Source organism: Acinonyx jubatus, chromosome A3 (assembly GCF_027475565.1).
Source record: "Acinonyx jubatus isolate Ajub_Pintada_27869175 chromosome A3, VMU_Ajub_asm_v1.0, whole genome shotgun sequence".
Taxonomy (NCBI): Eukaryota; Metazoa; Chordata; class Mammalia; order Carnivora; family Felidae; genus Acinonyx; species Acinonyx jubatus.
This window is the reverse complement of record NC_069388.1, coordinates 125,898,911-125,906,542: the sequence shown is the minus strand read 5'-3', so window position 1 is coordinate 125,906,542 and position 7,632 is coordinate 125,898,911. Positions and strand designations below refer to the sequence as shown.

Genomic DNA, 7,632 nt, shown 5'->3' with positions numbered 1-7,632 from the left:
CAGCAGAGGGAGTTTCCAGAAAGTATGGGCATGGCTCCAAGGTGCCAAATGGATTCACTCAAATGGTTGTTTATTCCCTTGGCATCGAAGGTGCGAGAAGTACGTTTCGAAGCGCCCACTGTGTGCCAAACCCCGACCTGGATGCTTTGTCGATCTCGTGTAATCTTTTTTTATCAATATTTTTTTTTAAGTTTATTTATTTATTTTGAGAGAGAGAGAGAGAGGGGGAGGGAGAGAGAGAGAATCCCAAAGAGGCCCCACACCCAGCACAGAGCCCGACACAGGGCTTGAGCTCATGAATGTGAAATCATGACCTGAGCTGAAACCAAGAGTCAGACACTTAACCGACTGAGCCACCTGGGTGCCCCTCTCCTATAATCTTTAAGTGATGTTACAAAGTGGACATGAAGAATTTCCCTGTTTATGGGGCACTTGGGTGGCTTCGTCGGTTAAGCATCTGACTGCAGCTCAGGTCAAGAGCTCACAGTTTGTGGGTTCGGGCCCCGAGTCGGGCTCTGTGCTGACAGCTCGAGCCTGGAGCCTGCTTCAGATTCTGTCTCTCCCTCTCTCTCCGGCCCTGCCCTGCTTGTGCTCTCTCTCTTTCTCTCTCAAAAATAAATACAGTTTTAAAGAATAATAAACAAACAAATAAATGCAAGAAGCTCCCTGTTCCAATGAGACGGCACAAGAGAAGTTGTAACTTACCAGCTACATGGCTGAGCTGGTATTAAACCGGGTGTGTCAGTCTTTGTGGCTTTTCCGTTGGGTCACACTTCTCAGAAGCTCTGGAATCACCATGCAGGGGAGATGGTGCCCCTGAAAGCCCACCAAGGAGGGAGGGGGATTAAGGCTGGTCCGGTCAAGCTAGGGCAGAGGTGGCGGTGCCCCAGCGGTCTCGGGTCAAATGAAGCCTGATCCTTTCGTAGCTTGATTTGGCCTCGAACTGGGAAACAGATGGGTCTGGGCTGCCTGAGGGTCTGGGGGAGGCTGAGCAGACAAATGGGTCCTGGCTGCAATTGCTCCTGCCCTGAGGGTCCGGGGCTGGGGGCTGCTTTGGGAAGGGGACCCCAGTGCCTATGTACCTTTTGACTTGTAAAACCTTGGATAGCAATTCATCTGTGAGGCTGCAAGGCTAGAGAGCTCACCCTTTCTGAGGGCAGCCGACTGGGAGACCTGAGGCAAGTTCAGGGAGGTAAGGCAGATGTCAACAGGTGTGTTCAAAACAAGGTGGCTTGTTGCCCAAAAAGAAGACCCCAAGGGCCACGGAAAGATGCCTAATGGACTTCATGCTCTTTCAACCGCAGACTCATCCTTTTGCAATGCCGGTTAGTGGGGTTGTTTCGAAGAGATGTGGGGTTGCCTAGCTGTGGGAATGCCCTGAAATTGGATAAGCGGGGACCCAGCTCACAAGCGTGGAATGAATGAATCGATGAATGGAAACTTGGACACTGATTCACTCACTACTCACTTATCAATAGGAAGGCCAACCATCTGGTTTGCCTAGGACCCAGTTGTTTCCTGGGACGTGGGACTTTCAGTCCTAAAATGAGGAACGTCCTGGGCACACCAGAACTAGATGGTCCCCCAGGTACTGAGAACTGATGATGGACCAGACCCTGGGCCCTGACGGGGCATATGGGGCTAAATCGGACGCAGTCCCTGCTCTCAAGGAGTCCACGTGTAGTCGGGAGAGATAAATATGACACGATAGGGTCACGTTCAAGAGCAAGGCTGTGGAGTCAGAAGCACCATGATGGCTTTTAAGAGGAGGAGCAGGTGCCAGAGGCGAGTCTTGCTGGGGGAGGAGCCCAACAAATCTCTGGAGAAGCTTGGGAAGAAGGGCTTTGGGACCCAGGGACAGCTGGGACAAAGGCCTAGGGTCTACAACAATGTGTTGCCGCAAGAAGCAGGGGGCACCATGTGTATGCGTTTGTGTGTGTGTCGGGGACAAATGGGGGAACACAGGGGTGATGGTGAGGTTGGAGTGGTCTCGGAGGGGCCAGGGGACAAGTTGTCGACCGTGTGAAGAAAAATGAAATTTATACTGTAGGCAATAGGGAGCTACTGAAGGCGTTTTAAGCCGGAGAGATAGAATCCAATATTACAAAACGTTTCATCCGTTCAGCAAATGTTTGCTAAGCGCCTACTGGGTGTTAGGCATTGTGCTAGGGGAGCGAATGCATGCTTGCAGGCATGGCTGTCTGCCAAAAAGTTTCTTTTTAATTTTCCAGTTGCCGAGAGGGTCCTTGAAATCCAGGGCCTGGCTGATAGGACGTTCGGGCCTGTTGGCCTCTGTCAGAAAAATTGTTCCGCAGTGAGCAAATCTAAGGAGGAGACCGCCGGCACCAACTCCAACCTCCGCCCCTTATCTGTTTTTCTTTTTCCGAAAGACCTTGAGGACTGCAGCGGATTCCACTGCAAAACGGTTACACAATTTCCCCCCAGAGAAAGCGAGCTTCCACCTTAGGGGATGAATAAGCCCTTTCTTTTCTGGAGAGCCGGCCAATGGAGGCCCCGGGCTGGGTACTGCAGGAGGCACGGTGCGGGGGGACAGCAGGCCTCGCTCTACTTTGGGGGTGCCGGTGTTGTCATTAAACAGAGTCTGCACGGCAGAGGCGGGGGCTGCCGGCGCCCCGGGGAGGCCGACACGGCAGGGAACGGGGGTCAGCCTGCAGCAAGCGGGCGGCCCCCCAATTCCGCGCGGCCCAAGCATCCATTTTTCCGGGACTGCGGGTCCTATAAATGGTGCCTTTGAGGAGAGCTGCCCTGGTGACAGCAGGTCCCTCCCTGCAGCACCCACTCGGCCACGGGATTCTGAAAGCTGATTGTCCCTCCTCAAGCCCTGCCCTCCTGCGACATTGCTCACGCTGACCATTGTCCGCAGAAAGAGGCCATTGTCTGGGGCTTACATACCTGCTGACAGAGGCACATGAAACCAGCAGAGCTTTGGGGAGACAGAAATCCACCCAAAACAACAAAAAAAACCTGAGCCTAGCCGGAGGGCAGAGTTTAGACGGGGCTTGTTGAATTTCCTGATCTGCTGGTGTTCTTTCCAAGAGGAAATGCCCCCCATTATGGGAGGATCAGAGTTTTATCTCTGGGCTGGAATGACACCATTTGTGCCTTTGTGTCAACAGCACAGAGGGGCATTGTTTAGGGTTATGTGGCCGGCGCTGGGAAGGGCTTGTTTGAAGAGAAAAAAAGAGAAAACCCAGAACAATGTTTACCCAGCAGGCAGCTCCTGCCAAAGCAGCCGCCACCCCGTGCACTGGGATGTCAGCTGGCCCGCCCGGGCCCCCTCGGCTGTGCCTCGGCCTCGAGTGCAGCCGCGCGGGCAGCTGGCGGGGACAGGTACGCGGTGCCAGCGCCTAAAGCACCAATACCCAGCACCGCCCCTGATCCAGAGCCGAAGGTCAGTGCTGGGAGAGCAGAACCGCCGCTCCGGGGTGCAGGCAGGACCCTGAGGTCTGCCGAATCGCTTTGGGGATTCAGCCTCAAGAGAGTTGCTACTCCAAGTGTGGTCCCCGCGCCAGCGGTCTCTGTCTTACCAGGAGCTTGTTGGAAACGTAGGCTCTCGGGGCGCCTGGGTGGCTCAGCCTGTTAAGCGTCTGACTCTTGGCTTTAGCTCAGGTCGCGATCTCACGGTGTGGTGAGTTCGAGCCCCGCGTGGAGCTCTCTGCGCTGACCGTGTGCAGCCTGCTTGGGGTTCTCTGTCTCCCTCTCTCTGCTCACGCTCTCTCTGTGTCTCTCAAAATAAAATAGCGTAGGCTCTCGGGCCCCACCTCGGATCTGTCCCAGCTGAAGCTGCATTTTATTTATTTTTGAAAAAAAAAATGTTCATGTTCATTTAGACATGTTTATTTTTAATGTCTATTTAGACGGAGACAGAGCACAAGTGGGGGAGGGGCAGAGAGAGAGGGAGACTCAGAATCCGAAGCGGGCTCCGGGCTCTGAGCAGTCAGCACAGAGCCCGACGCGGGGACTGAAGTCACTAATGGTAAGATCACGACCTGAGCCGAAGCCAACCGTTGGACATTTAACGGACTGAGTCACCCAGGTGTCCCTTGAAACTACATTTTAACAAGATCCCCTGGATGAATTTACACCTTAAGCTTGAGACGCATTGGTCTAAAGCAGGGGTTCTCAAACATGACTGCACGTTGACATCACGCGGAGAGCTTTTACAAGTTCCAATGACCCGCAGCATCTCAGGGCATTAATGTCAGGATCTCTAAGGGAGGAAGGACCATCAGTATTCTCTAAGACCCCCCAAGGGATTCCAAAGTATCTCCAAGTTTGAGGCACAGGAGTGAGGATAGTGCCCTCTTTCTCTGTCCCAGCACGGAGTCTGCATTGTTATGATGCGGCAATTCCTGAGCATTTTCTTTTTTTTTTTTATGTTTATTTATTTATTTATTTTGAGAGAGAGAGCACTTGTGTGCGAGAGCAGGGGAGGGGCAGGGAGAGAGAAAGAGAGAGAGAGAGACGAGAGAGAGACACGAGAGAGAGAGAGAGAGAGAGAGAGAGAGAGAATCCCAAGCAGGCTCCACACTCAGCTCAGAGCCCACAGGTCTTGAACTCACGAACCGTGAAATCATGACCTGAGTCAAAATCAAGAGTCAGATGCTTTACCGACCGAGCCACCCAGAAGCCCCTTCTGAGCATTTTCTGTGTCAGAAATGCTGAGGCTTCATCGATGAAGATGGTTATGTGTTCATGACTACAGTGCCTTTCTGGCCAAAAGAACTCCTATTCATCCTTCAAAACCCAGTTAAAAAGCCTCCTCCTCCGTGATGCATTCCTAGATCTCCTGAGGCAGGGAAAAATGCTTCTTCCTCTGAACTCCCATGGCCCTCTGCCTCTCTGTATTGTTGTACTTGTCACATTAAGGTTTAGTGATCTATTTACTTGTCACTAGACTGGGAGCCCTGGCTTCAGGGACTGCATCGTATTTATCTTTGTATCCCTGGGCCTGGGGCGGGGCCTGGGCATGCAGTTGGCGCTCAATAAATGCTGTTGACTGACAACATGAATATGAAGACAAATACCTGAATGAACGCAAGCCTGAGTGAAGACACCTGCCCTGCCTTTAAAAAAACAAAATTCTAGGGGCTCCTCGGTGGCTCAGTGGGTTAAGCGTCCGACTCTCGGTTTCGGCTCAGGTCATGATCTCATGGTTTTGTGAGTTTGAGCCCCACATCGGGCTCTGTGCTGACAGCTCAGAGCCTGCTTGGGACTCTCTCTCCCCCTCTCTCTCTGCCCCTCCCCTGCTCACGCTGTCTCTCTGTCTCTCAAAAATAAATAAACTTAAAAAAGAAAGAAAGAAAAACCTAAAATTCTAGCAGAATAGATCACCTTGCACAGTTAATGAGACGTTGACTTCTGATGGGTGTTGTGACTGAGGTCTGACCGGGGTCCTGTGGGCGTGCAGAGCAGGGGAGAGGGGCTTTCTTAACCACCCCGCTCCAGGCTTGCCAGGAAGACGGTGGCCCACAGACTGCTCAGTGCTGCATCTCTAGTCCAGACCCCAGAGATCGCACCCGAGGGGTCCCCTTGGGCCCCTTCCCTTATCATATTTGAGAACAGGAAGATCCTCCAACGGATGGAAGCTAAAGATTCTGTTTTTGTTTCTGGACGATGCTGGTGTCGTTACCTTGTGCCCCCAGGCCCCAAAACACGAGCCCGGAGAGCGTCCAGGGGAGTCTAATGGGTCTGGGTGACTGCTAAGCGGATGGTGTGGCCGCCTGGGCTGCTGTCTGTCTGTGGCAGCTTGGCTTGCAGGCCAGCGGATGACTGCAAAGGTCAGGGTTCAACCGGCTGCCGCCTTCCGCGGTCGGAAGCAGAACAGACTTCCCAGGCTGCCCGTGCTCCAGGCTGGAGCCCGCTCCCTCGCTGCCGAGGACTCACCAAGCCAGGAGTCCTCGGGGATGGGCAGACGTCGGCCGATCGGATAAATGGGTACAAAAGAAGCCGAGGCAGGTGGTGGGAGTTGGCAGGCAGAGGCCAGGGGTCAGAGGGCCCAAGGTTTGAGACAAGAGACGGGAGGCCGAGACAGGCAAAGTGGAGCGGTCTGGCTCCAGAGCCAGGAGAGGGGTCCGACTTGCAGCTGAGTTTTAGACCCCCCCCCCCCCCCCGGTGGCCTGATGATGAAGAGTAGTGTCATTAGGTGCCACATCAGGTTCCCGAGGGCGTCCTCCGAAGGAAGGTCTCTCCCGGAGCTCAGCGGGGACACCATTCTAGAGCCACGTCGCGGCTCTGCGGGGACGTTTGAGAGGGAGATTTCCCTTTGTCTTTTCTCATGTCCCTGCCCAGGCCGGGGCTCCTTCTCTGTGTCAAGGAAATCAGTTCTACTCTTCACCAGAGTGCATCTCCCTATTCCCTGCACGCCTCACGCCGGCACCTCGTGTGTCAGGGGGTCAAGACCTGCTCAGGTGAAAGTGACCCTCGAAGTCATCAAATCCCCACACGTGCAATCCCCAAAGGTTCCTTCGGGAAGATAGCCTCAAGAACGGAAGGACAGAAAGTACCAGACAGGCCAGCGAGGGCTCGACTTCCAGGAGAGGAAGAAAGCCTGGGGCGGGCGGGGGGGGGGGGGGGGCGGGGGTTCTTCTCATCTCGGGTTCTGTCCTTTCCAGTCCCTCCGATGCCGATGCCGGGCAGCTCCCAGGCCCGAGCAGGGCGGGGCACCGGGAGAGGCCGGAGCCCGTGAATTCCAGCGGGGTCCCCAGGTGATCATGAGGGTCAGAGTCCGTGTGCCTCATTCAGGGAGGTCATAGGGCTGGAGACGGAAGAGCTGTCGGGTAGTGGACCGCGTGTAGACATTTTGCGCTGAGCTGGGAGCCGGCACCGAGGCTGAATCGGGGCCAGGGCGCCCGGTATGAAGTCTCCTTCAACGGGCGGAGGAAGCCCAGGGCGTCCTTTTATTGGCTACTGGGTAAGAAATGTGGGAACGTGGGACTCAGTTCAGGAACTCGACAGCCACGTTCTCCTCCAGGAAGACTCCCTGACAACCGTCGAAGGAAATGACCCATAAACACCTAGGGGTTTACCCTGCACCTTGACTTTCCCCGTGATTCCGGAGATGTGTCTCCAGGCCCTACCATCCACAGGCCCAGGGCCTTCTCCGGGGCTGGTCCAGCCTTGCCCTCTCTCTGGTCTCCTGGGTGCCCAGCTTGGGACCTGGCCTGGCCTGGCCTAGTACCGGGCGAGCATTTCCTATGTGGACTGACTTGCCTTTTGCAAGGGTGCACTGTCTTGGGGTTTGGTAGCAGGGGCACAGAAGAGTCTAGAATGCTGCTCAGAGCACCTGGCTTCTTAGATTTCTCGCCTGCTAAGTGGCCTAAGAATCCCTTCCCCCCACCCCCACACACAGTGTGCTCCAAGGAGCACGTAAGAACCTGAATGTCACACGTGAGAAGGCCACCAGCGATCTTACGTGACAGGTGGCATCGAGTGATGGTCCGGGCCTAAACTCTGTCACCAGGCTCCCAGGGAGTAAATCTGGCTCTGCTGCTGGAGAGATGTGTGACCTGGGGCTGGAGGCTAGCTAGCCTTCCCTGTGCCGTGGATTCCTCATCTGTAACATCACTGGTCATGAGGATTCCATGGGTGAGTTTATGTAAAGCCCCCGGA

The 7,632-nt window shown here is 54.7% G+C and overlaps 1 long non-coding RNA gene across 1 annotated transcript in view; it reads left to right on the top strand.

Annotated features, from left to right (window-relative positions):
- The window catches only part of LOC113604947 (uncharacterized), a 106,015-nt gene that overhangs the window by 28,199 nt on the left and 70,184 nt on the right, over positions 1 to 7,632 (top strand). Inside the window, exon 6 of the long non-coding RNA XR_008289670.1 lies at positions 4 to 3,412. This is a non-coding gene — a long non-coding RNA (uncharacterized LOC113604947). The remainder of the gene's footprint in view (positions 1 to 3; positions 3,413 to 7,632) is intronic.